The sequence below is a fragment of the Chenopodium quinoa genome, unplaced genomic scaffold, assembly GCF_001683475.1.
Source record: "Chenopodium quinoa cultivar QQ74 unplaced genomic scaffold, ASM168347v1, whole genome shotgun sequence".
NCBI classification, from domain to species: domain Eukaryota; kingdom Viridiplantae; phylum Streptophyta; class Magnoliopsida; order Caryophyllales; family Amaranthaceae; genus Chenopodium; species Chenopodium quinoa.
In genome coordinates this window covers 146,426-158,826 of record NW_018742441.1, presented here as the reverse complement: position 1 = coordinate 158,826, position 12,401 = coordinate 146,426, and positions in this window count along the sequence as shown.

Here is a 12,401-nt window from a genome sequence, read left to right as displayed (position 1 = left end):
CCCATAAGTATGTCATCACCCTTCGGATGCTAGTGGGAGTCAGCTGACATAGGGAAATATTGTAATGGATCAGCAAGTCTCGGACGAATAAGTCCAAAGGGAACCTCAGCCCATACTGAAGTTGCCTTGTGTACACCCCCACATACCCCGGGGGTGGACGATGGATTCTATCGGATGCCACGGGCATTCGGCACCAATACCCATCAGCTTCAAAAATGCCGTAATGCAACTCAATTTGCTCGGCAAACCGATACTGTTCGGCATTCTCCACCCACCATGAGTAGGGGCGGTTCTTTATCATGGCCGAAGCTACTTCGGCATTCTCCCACTCTGAAAACCCGGGGAGGATATCCCAAAGGACAGCGGGAACTTCATCGTCCCGCCCAGAAGCGCTCGGTCCCTCCGTTCTCTGAGGAGGAGCCGAGGAAATTGGAGTCGCCCTAATCCCTTCAGCAGGGTCAAACTCTGGTCTTTGTCCATTCCAGGTTCCAATCCTGTTCCTAGGATCGGGAATTGGCCTTGCTCTTCTTGGAGCACGTTCTCTACCTCTAACTCCTCTTGCCATTGATAATTTCGAAGAAAAAAGTCGAAAAGAAAGGGAAAGAGTTCGAATTCGAAGAAAAATAAACTAAAATCAAAGGAATTTACCTTAATCTGAAGCGAAAGTTGCCGATTTACGAGTTCGTAGTGGCAAGTCTCAGTTTCTAAGCTTAATGCTCGGGGAATTTGCGAAGTTTTGATGCGGGTTCTTGAGTTCTCTCGAGAATTCTGGGTTTGTGTTGGTGAATAAGTGAGGAGAGATGACGCGCCTCTGATTATATCTCCAGAAATGGGAATACGGGGAGTCCGCGTTTCAATTTCTCTTAAATACCCCACTAAGTAACCGTTAAACACACGACCTTGCGATTAAACTGCCCATTATCCGTCCAACTTCCACAATCATCCGCCTTAACCGTTGTTATCTCATTAATTACGGTTTAAATTCAAATTTTTGGATTAATTAAATCATTCACTTCCCTCCTTTTCTGGTTAAATCAAACCCGACCCGTCATCCTTCCAAATCGGGTCTGGGGGGCAAGTTGTTTGGGTCCAATTTAGTCCAATTGGGCTTAGGCATTAAATGATCCAATTAAAAGCCCAAGGTCAAGGTTCATCTCTCCAATTGTGCTAAAGTCAAAGATCAGCCCTCAAGGCAAGCCAATTGGGCTAAGGCCCAACTTCTCCATGTATGAAGAGGTATAAAAGCCATCAATATTACATTTTTACATAGATTCTGATAGATTCTCATTCATTCAAGAAAAGCCTCAAGCAACTAACTCTCTTGCATAGTCTTCTCTTTCTACACACTGTACTGACTTTAGCATCGGAGGGGCTTCCTCGGCAACACCCCCGAGGCTAGTTTACGTGTGTTTACTGTGCAGGAAACCTTCGGCCCAACATAACTTGGACCGAATCTAGTCTTCTCCGTTTCATCGGACCTTCGGCAAGGTCCCATTGTTTTCACCCGAAACAATAACTGTAGGCGTTGTTTGAAGTGCGCCTATGTTAAAAGCATGTGTGAATATACTTGACACTCATAGGAAGTGGGAATTGACATAATACGATTAGGGAGAAGGAAAGTAAGGAGCCGCCAACAAGTTTTTAAGGAACTTGTAAACCGTTCACGGATCATAAAAGGCAACCACGAAAAGGGACAACGATAGACAACAACGATTGACCCGTGAAGGTTACACCCCATTCATAATCCATGAGATTACTAACTCCATATGGTTCGGAACCACGAAAGGAGGATCGGGGATGATGGTACAAAGTGAGTCATGGAGTCACATTCGTCCGTATTGGCCTCTACTCGATTCTTATATTGAAAAGCATTCCTGTGATCTCAAAGGCATACAAACAAAATATTCAATTCGCTCCAAACTATTATTTAACTAAATTGGTTGAATATTACTGCACACATAATTCTAAAATATTGGTGATCATTTCAATTAATAATAAGATTAAGAGGGATCCTAAACCGGTTGTCCAAATTATCTTATTAGGCGTGATTTTCAATTACATATTTCCTTTAAACATGTAATATGGTGATCAATAAAAATAATAGAATAACATTAATATTAAAACCAATTTAATCACAATTCCAACAACAAAAAATCGTTAGAAAAATAATAAAAACAAAAGGAGCATGACTCTTACTTTGATTCTGTTTGTTTGCAACTACAAAATAATAAACGAGTTAGTAACTTCAAGGAAATAAACAAACAATAATTAAATTAAATTAAATAAGGTAAAGTTGATTTTGGGGCCAAACCCTCAAACAATTCTACCTTTCACGCCTCGGCTTAAGGACAGAACCACGAGTAAAATATGGACTCCTTTGAGTGTTTGAAGAAGGAATTTTGAAGTGAAAAGGGATAGGCTAGTGTTTAAGCTAAAGCATAGAAAAGAGAAAATAAAATAAGAGAATTATTCGGTGCCTCGTTCATCAGAAATGAGGGGGTATTTATAGGGAAAATGTGCTGAGGGAGCACACGAAACCCTAAAGTGATAAAAACCCTAAAAAAGTATCCCGTGACACGGTCAAACTGTACCGTGCAACGGGAAGCTCCACCGTCATACAGTACACTTTCCCGTGACACGGTACATTTTTGGTGTGATGCGGGAAATTTTCTAAAAACGGGATAAAAAAAGCGTTAAGGGTTTATGTGGAAAAGACACGGAATGTCCCGTGTCACAGGATATCCTACCGTCAGACGGGAAGGATTCCCGTGACACGGTAGGTACCTGCCGTGGCGCGGGAAATTCCAGCCCGTTTTCCGTCTAAATACATTTTTAACCCTAATTTCCTTCGGCATTTTAAGTGCCGATTGATAATTTCGGGCCTTTTCTGACTTTTTATTATTCGGGCTAAAATAAGAAAATAATTAAATAAAAATAAATAAAGGGTTTGGGCCAAAAATAAATAATAAAACAATAAAATAAAAAAGGTTTGGGCTAAAAATTAATTAATAAGTTTGGGCTGAAATTAAAACTATACTTTTACCAATCATCAAGACTAATCCATGGACTGTTCAAAAATATGAATTTAATAAAATACGCTTTTTTAAGCATTCTCAGGATTAAATACTTAACCCGACCAATAGTGGCGATGAAAGGTTGTTCATCATCGGGTTTGGTTTTAGGGAGACATTTTTAGGTGTCTACAAAAGCCCCCACTTTGACTGAGTTTGTAGAAACGTCAGTTTTGAAAACGATAGTCAAAGTAGCCGATAGGGACGGAGAATGATTTAAGACGTTCTGCGATCCTAAATCATTTTGTATACGCCGATACCTGCAGAAAAATGTTAATTCCACAAATAAAAGAGTAAAGGGGTAGAATACGTATCTGACACCAGTGTATTGGTGAAAATCGAATTTGGCAACTTCCTAAGCTTGAAGGAATCCACCGAGTGATATTTGTTGAAACGCTTTCCATGCTTGAGGAAAGCCGACTGAAGAGTTTGGTAGTTTTCTAAGCCTGAAGAAAGCTACCGGATAATATATACTTTCCATGCCTGAGGAAAGTCGACGAACGAATTTGGTGTCGTTCTACGCTTGAAGAAATCCACCGACAATACCTTCCATGCTTGAGGAAAGCCGACAAAGGAATTTGGCGGTTTTCTATACTTGAAGAAAAAATCCACCGATAACGCTTTAAATGCCTGAGGAAATTCGACCTGGCGATTTTCTATACTTGAAGAAAAATCCACCGATAATGCTTTCCAAGCCTGAGGAAAGCCGACTTGGCGATTTTCTATACTTGAAGAAAAATCAACCGATAACGCTTTCCAAGCCTAAGGAAAGCCAACTTGGCGGTTTTCTATACTTGAAGAAAAATCCACCGATAACGCTTTCCAAACCTGAGGAAAGCCGACGATTGCTGAAATTTGTAAGTGTATGATGGTTCGAGTATCCCCGAACGTGGGCCGCAGATGATTCACTATTTTAAGCCGATTATCCGAGCATATTAGGTGTTTAACATGCCGAAAAATAGACTTTGATGCTTGCTAGGAGTATAATGGTAATTTTAGTCCCCTTTTAAGTATTAATTACAATTTTCCGCGTAATTCCAGCGAAAAATAACTGTCCAATTTATGCAAAAAATCGTAAAACCTTAGTCAAAATGTCAGAATATTCGCAAACAACTGTACAAAACCACCATGTCACCAAAAAAAATTCCCGTGACACGGTCAGGGGCCCCCGTCACGCAGAGCTACTTCCCGTGACACGGCAAGGGGGTCCCGTGTCGCGGGAATCAAATGGCTGAAAAATGGTCAATAAGCATCTTTGACCGGTCAAAGCTTGTGCACCACACAAAAATCTGACCGTTACGTGGGAACGGGGTCCGTTGCACGGGATTTCTTGATTTTAAATATCAACATTTTTTCTCATTTTGGCCATTCTCTTCCTCGTCTGATTCTCACTCTAAAAGCTCAAAAAAAATTCTTGGTTTGCCGTGCCTCGTCGACTGCTCACCGGCGCTCGGTTTTCCTTCCCGTCGGCCGGCTTTTACCACCGTGTTGCGGTGGTCTCGCGTCCATCCTTTCTTCTTTTTTTTTATATTTTTTTTTTGCTTTTGCTGTGGGCTGTTGCTGTTCATCTTGCTGTTGTTGCTGTTGTTTACTACCGAAGCTGTCATCGGAGTCACCGGAGCTCCGTCTCCTGTCAAGCTCACCGCGACACGGGACAGCCTCGCCGTGTCACGGTTTTATTTGACCGTGTCGCGGCGGTCTGCTGGTGGCCGGAGCTTTTTTCGAGCTTTTGTTGCTCAATTTTCTGTCGATTTTACTCCAATTTTTTTCCATACTCCTCAAATTCGAACCTCTACAAGGATCTATGTAAGTTCTTCTCAATTTGTGCCTTAAATTTGCTTCTAAAGTAATTTCATGAAAAACCCTTAAAAATCAATTTGGGGATTTTTTATTTTGAGGTTTTATGTTGAAATTCTTGCCATGATTTTACTTGTATATGTATGTATGTGTATTTGTGAGAAATTTGAGACAAAAATTGCATGATTTGATGGAGAATTGAGCAAATCACCATTTTTGGGTACTACTTTGTGAAATGATGTTCATGTTATTTCTTTGTACTTGAAATGGTGAAAAAATGGTGGTAAACCCTGTGAAATATTTCATGATGTATTGATTCATATTTTGCGTATGTACTATATTGTCATGGAGAACATAGTATCATGCGGCTAGGAGAACTATAGTATTTGTTTGTCATGGAGAAACTAAATACCATAATTTTGCCAATTTTTAGCATGGAGGTAAAAATTTAGCATATAATTCAATAAATAACTAAATAACTTAGGAAATGATGCTAAGTATTTAGATTTTTATTTATATAAATATGCAACTTGAATTAAATGTCTTAGGAAATAATGCTAAGCATTTAGATTTTTATAATAGCATGCCTAGGCGACGAGATTGCGATCTTTCTACCCACGGCCGGCGTCGGGCTTTTCGGGAGGACACTCCCACTGTTCCTGTGGGCATGGACGACGATGTCTTAGAGTCCGAGCCTCGGACTTCTACGAGTAGGGGTAGGTGGGTTCCACCACCGTGGACTCCAGACCAGTTGGTTTTCTGCCGTGAAAACCATGTTTCTCATCGCCCACTCTCCGGCATAGTCGATGGCACACTTCGCCACCACTGTTCTAGAGCCGGCGATTTGATCCCTCGACTTCACCAGATCATTACGAGGGATCCTGCCACGAACGCCCTATGGGAATTGGCTGGTTTAGTAGATTTCTATATGGGGGTTGTAGGGTTTCGCAGCCCCCGGAGTTGCGGTGCGACGGTCGTTCGCGCATTGTTGGAGTATTTCTGGGATACTACCAACACTTTTCATTTTGCTTAGGGGGAGATGGCGGTGACCCCTTTAGACTTCAGTATGATTAGCGGGCTGCGCTTCACCGACCGGGCTGTAGGTCAGATGTCTGATCTATCTTGGGGATCGGCTGAGGAAGCTGATTTGTTGGGTCCGATCATTCAGCATATCAGGACCCGACCAGTGTCTCGAGGTGGTCCTAGGAGCGGACGATCGGAGCTGGCTTCAGTTTTGGCTCGTGGCTTTGACATGGAGGATACGACGGCTGAGTAGCGAGTGCGGATCTTCATCCTGATCCTGATCTCTATGACCCTTTCTCCTGATAGGAGTTCACGCGTACTCCTTTGCTACCTCCCCTCTTTGGTCAGGATCCATGAGATAGGATCCTATAGCTGGGCCAGCCTTAGATACGTTGATCTTCTCTTATCGCTACGTCATGGCTGCCGGCAGCTGAATGACGAGTCTCCCATCACCGTCTATGGTCTATGGAGAGTCGTAGAGGTGATGATCTCTTCCCTTTTTGTTTCACTTTAGCTTGTTCGAATCACGTGCTAAAGATTACTTTTCATCGCAGTTATGGTTCTACGAGTACTTCCCAGGCTTGGCTCCTCGCCTGCGTCGTGGAGCGGTCCATGATTTCCCCGTCGGGGCCAGCTGGCGTGATTGAGGAGAGTCGCGGGTGGAGTCCGTCCCTGCACTGCGTGGGCTACTACGCTTAGGCACCTCTTCTGTTGGCGTAAGGATTAGTTTTATTACCTGTTATTTTCCTTCTGACGTTGTTTCCGTCGTTTCACGCTAACTTTTTATGGTTTTCAGGTTGCCATTGATGTCCAGTATCGTCCTTGGGTCGGGATGACTGATCTACCTGAGGCCTTGCGTCTTTCCGCGCACCGCACCATTTTGGTTGGTACCTGGCGCTTTGTCTGGTATTTGGGGGAGCGAGTCGTTCGTCAGCATAGCGGCGATCGCTTTGTGGTGCCTTCATCTCCACCTGAGTCGATGCTGGACTCACGCTTGATCAGAGAGTTGATCAACAGGGGAGAGCGCTATACTTTTCCATGGCAGGAGCTTGTACACATGAAGAGTGACTATGCGCGGGACTTGCTTCCCTCTCAGGCTCCTCCACCCCGTCTTCCTGAGGTATGATTTCTTTTGAGGATCTTCTTTACTAGTCTCTGTTTTAAATAGTCGAATAACTTGATTATTCGATCATATTTTCAGACGACTATTCGCCCTGTGGGGAGGATCGAGATTCCTCCTCAGTCTGTCCGCTATCCAGGGCCGATTGGTATCAACGAGGACCATATTGCTGACGCGCCAGAGGGTTACAGACAGGCGCAGGAGTCTCTGCCCGAGGTCTTTGAGCCGGTGAGTTTTCTTTGATGCATTATTCATCCTTTTAACACTGCTTGTTACTGACTTTTCTTTGTTTTATCCTCAGCCTAACCGCCCGGAGATGATGGGACTCATGAAGCTGGTGGACGCCCTGAAGTATTGCATCATCGAGCTTCGGCATGGTGCGAGTTGTCGGAGCTCTAGCGACGTTCTTGAGGCATCATTAATTTTTACTTCTACCATTTTTTTTATTTTGCATTGTTGACACCTTTTGATTTTGTATCTTTCAGGAGCGACGGAGGTCCTGCTCGCGTTCGAGGCCTAGAGGCTCGGACGAGGAGGAGCTTGGTCGTGGTAGACGATCTCCTGAGATTCACCGGCGTTCTCATTCTCAGCGAGAGCCTCAAACTACTCAGCCATTTTAGGAGGCTCAGTGGCAGCAGCCTCAGTCTTCCCAGCGCTTTCCGGGCCAGAGTCAGGGGCAGCGACAGTCGTTTTCACAGCCTCTACAACCTGAGCTTAGGTCTGTTTTGACTCCCATGGATCCTGGTTCATTTTCAGCTCCATTGTCCGGGATTCCTCCACCGGTTTCGGGCTTGTTCTCAGTTCCGATGTATGGGACGATGCCTTCACCGACGATTCCCGTGTCTTTGAGCCAGTCTACACCGTTTTCCGGCTGGACGGATCCTGCCTTGAGTTTGACTACTTCTAGGGTTACAGGGACTAGTAGGGACACTACTCCCCGTACTCTGATGGTGGAGGGACTCTTCGGCTCACCGTTCCCATATGCTCAGGGTGGAGATGATACTGATTCTGGCTCTAGGGACTTTTGCCCGAGGGTTTTTATTTGTACATACTATGATGACACTTGACATATTTATTTATTACGACTCTTTTGTACATGATTCACGGTCTATGTATTTATTATTATATGTTAGTGTGTGCTTGAAACTCCTTGTGTGTGATTGTGTATTTATTAATGACGCGACAAAAAAACATAAGTGGAGTAATGGAGGGTACCAACCTTCCCCAAAAGAAAAAGAAATAAAAAAAGACAAGCAAAAATAAAATTACCTTCCCCAAAAGAAAAAGAAATAAAAAGACAAGCAAAAATAAATAAAATGATAAAGAAATAAAATAAATAAATAAAATTACCTTCCCTAAAAGAAAAAGAAATAAAAAGACAAAAAAATTAATAAAGTGATTAAGAAATAAAATCTTTAAGTGATGAATAAATAAATAAATAAAATAAAGATAATAATAAGAATAAGAATATAGATAAAAAAAAAGGTGAGAATTTTATTAGAAATAAAACTCTCAGAAAAACTGAAAAATAAACGGTGAAGATAAAATACTATAAAAAATCCGGATAGATACGGGAAAAAAGAAAACGCGTGAAGTGCCGTGACACGGCACTGTTCACCGTGTCACGGCAGAACTTTCCGTGTCGCGGCAAAAGTTCCCGTGACACGGTAGGACTTGCCGTGTCACGGTACGCGTATTACTCAGCGGTTTGTTTTACACGTATAAAAAGATAAATTCTGGGCAGTGTCGAGCGTTTTTGCTATAAAATAAGACCAGTTTATTTATGATATGCATAATTACGAAACACAAAATAATTTAGAATTTCATATTTCAATAATCATGTCTCAGAATTTTGATAATACATTGCGTGACTGGTCTTATTCTTTGACCAATGCTGAAAAAAGAGAGTTAGAATTATTTCATGTCAGGGGTTTGCTAGACCTGCGACATGTAGCTATTGAATATGATTTTCTTAGGGCAGCATTAGATTATTGGAGTCTAGAAACACACTGTTTCAAATTTGATTATGATGAAATTTGTCCCCTGCCGGAGGAATTCAGTGCAATCTTTGGATTTCCTGCTAGAAATCTTATTGCCATGAATACCCTACGTGAATATTATTACCAAGATTTTGAACGCCATCTGAATCTAACATATCCAGATTTAAATAGAATTGTGTGTGGTAATGAAGTAGACTATATTTTAATCGCCCTATCTCTGAGTCTTATCATGTATATCGTAGAAGGGCATATATTTTTTGCATGTTTAGCAAGCTTCTATTTGCAAACGGTAGGGTAGGGAATGCTTGTCTAGAGTCTGTGCTTGAACATGTCGAATCTGGAAGATCTCCTATGCCGACGTGCCTTGGAGAAAAATTTCGTGGCCTTGACGAGGCAAAAGCTGACCGGAAAGCTATCAGGAAGGGCTCTCTGGTACTACTACAGGTAAAAATACGCTCCGAGTAGCCCCCGTGACACAAAACAGGCACTGTGTCACGGTGGGTGTCTGCCGTGACACGGTGAAACCTGTCGTGCCACGGTGAAACCTGCCGTGCCACGGGAATCTCCCTTTTTTATTTTTTTTTTTCCGACTGATTTTTATTTTTATGTATATATTTTTTTCTTTTTTTGCAGATTTGGTTGATGGAGCGTTTGGAACTATTCGAAGCCCCCGACGATGTTGAAAAATATGGCCCTAAAGACCTAGTCCGCAGGAAAAAGAATTACTCTGCGAACATGTCGTATGAAGATTGGAAAAATTTCTTTGCAAAGAGGGAATTTTCCATTCGTTGGGTGGTGCCTTGGTGGAGGCTTACTAGGATGGTTGGCACGAATGATACTCCATATTGTCGTGCTCCTAGTATCTCAAAACATACCTTTTATTGTCCTTCTCGACTGATGCGGCAGTATGGACTTGAACAAGTAATTCCACGCTACAACGATAGTCCTCGTGAAGTATCGTTGCATGAAAGTAACGTTCAAAAGTACGAGGCTTATTGGATTGGAAGACCTTTGTGGACCGTTTCTGCAAGCGACCAAGCCCCTCCTCCTTTATCTAGTGCATACAAGGCATGGTTGAACCCTAGAAGTAGGAGGGAACGATTTGGATCACGCAAGTCTGATGTGGAGTTGTCTTGGAAATAAGAAAGCCCCTCCTAAAGATCGTCTAGGTCCGAGAACACAAGGGATTGAGGTTAAGACTCCTATAATGCCAAGAAATAAGAATTATGTGAAAGGGAAGGGTAAAGAAAAGATTGTCTATAGGGAGAAACAACCGAAAAAATTCAAGAAAGGTGAAAGGGGTGAAAGTTCGACTAGGGGTGTGACGGTTCGGGCTACGAAAGACACATTAATGGTGAAGGCCGACCTAATTGACCAAGAGAAGGATGTTCCTAAAGAGAAGAGAGATTAGATCAATAGTGCTTTGCTTTTTATAATTTATAATTTTTATTTAAAATAAGGCATATGATGCCAATACTTGTAGTCACATTTATTTTAATAATAATAGCACATTTATTTCATCCTTAAAAATAAAAATTATAATGACTTTTATTTATTATTTATTTATCCGAGTCAAGGAGTCGGACGCAATGGAAGAACGAAAATAAAAACTCGAACAATGAATTCGCAACGAATGCGCCACTTAAAACGGAAAACCTGAAATTCCACCGTGTCACGGTGAAAAAAAATCCCGTGACACGTTACAAATTCCCGCGTCACGGCAATTTTCCCTTTTTTTTCGCTCAGGGCCACCGTGTCACGGTGAACAGTACCGATACACGATGGAATTCCCGTGTCGCGGCAATTTCCCTCCTTTTTTTTTTACTCAGGGCCACCGTGTCACGGTGAACAGTACCGTGACACGGTGGAATGTCCCGTGTCGCGGCAATTTCCCTTTTTTTTATCTTGACGCAATGCTGAACTGACGCGCATATTTGATCAACAGAGGGAGGATTTTATTTTTTTAAAGTGGTCGGGTCCCCTTGAGGGGTTGCCTACGTATCCTAAAAAGGAATCAGGCCAAACGTAGCTTTATTGGGTCATGAACCCATGCGACTAGGCATAGAAATTCTTGAGTTGATCCAAGTTGGTCAAATTGTGGAAGCCGTTACCGTCCATGTCTACTAATTGTGCTGCTCCGCCAGACAGGATGGCTTTAACAATGTACGGGCCAGACCAATTTGGTCTGAATTTTCCTCTTAGATCTAACACATTTTTACGAAGTGCCTTAAGCACTAGGTCACCCTCTTTGATATTCCTGGTCTTGACTTTTTTATTAAAATGTCGCGCCATACGTTGTTGGTAGGTTTGGACATGATGCAAAGCCGCCAAGCGTTTTTCATCAAGTCAGACCAGTTCATCGTATCTTGCTCTAATCCAGTCGACTTCATCTAGTTTGATTTCCAATGCGATTCCAAGAGAAGGGATTTCAAGTTCGATTAGTTGTACAGCTTCAACTCCAAAGACCAAAGAGAAAGGGGTAGCCTCGTTGATGTACGAACAGAGGTTCGATAACCCCAAAGGGCGAAATGTAGCTTACTTGGCCAATCCTTGTAATTTTCTGTCATCTTTTTTATGATAGTTTTCACATTTTTGTTGGCCGATTCGACTGCTCCATTTGTTTGTGGTCTGTAAGGTGATGATCTGTGATGCTTGATATGATATTTCTGTAACAATTCCGCACATTCGGCTTGGAAATGTGTTCCATTATCACTGACCATCTCATGTGGTACCCCATAGCGGCATATGATATTTTTCTCAATGAATTGAGCTACATGTTTCGCCGTCAGCTTAGCATATGAGGCAGCTTCGACCCATTTAGTGAAATAGTCTATTGCTGTGAGAATGAATTCATGCCCCCCTTGTCCTGGTGGTGTTATTTTTCCAATGATGTCAATGCCCCAAGTGGAGAAAGGCCATGGAGAAGTATACGTGTAGAGAAGCGAAGGTGGAACATGATGTAAGTTTGCGTAGACTTGACACTTCATACATTTCTTGACGTATTCGTGACAATATCTCTACATAGTAGTCCAATAGTAACCTTGTCGTTGAATCTTTTGGACTAACATCTTTGCATTCATGTGCGTTCCACATATACCGGCATGAAGGTTTTCCATGGTTTTATGTGCTTCTTTCTTGGCTATGCATAAGAGATTTCTTCCCATTGCAGTTCTCTTGTGGAGTTCTCCCCTGATGAGCACATACTGTGAGGCCAGGAGCCTCAAAGCACGGCGTGCCCTTTTATCAGTATTAGGAGGGTATTCTCCTCTTGTCACATAATTAAGGATGTCTGCATACCATGGCACTTCATCTTCTTCCTGTGGTTCTTGTTCATCGTCCAGTGTGTGAACATAAGCCGGCTCATATCTTCTTTCTATGGTCAGTGGCATT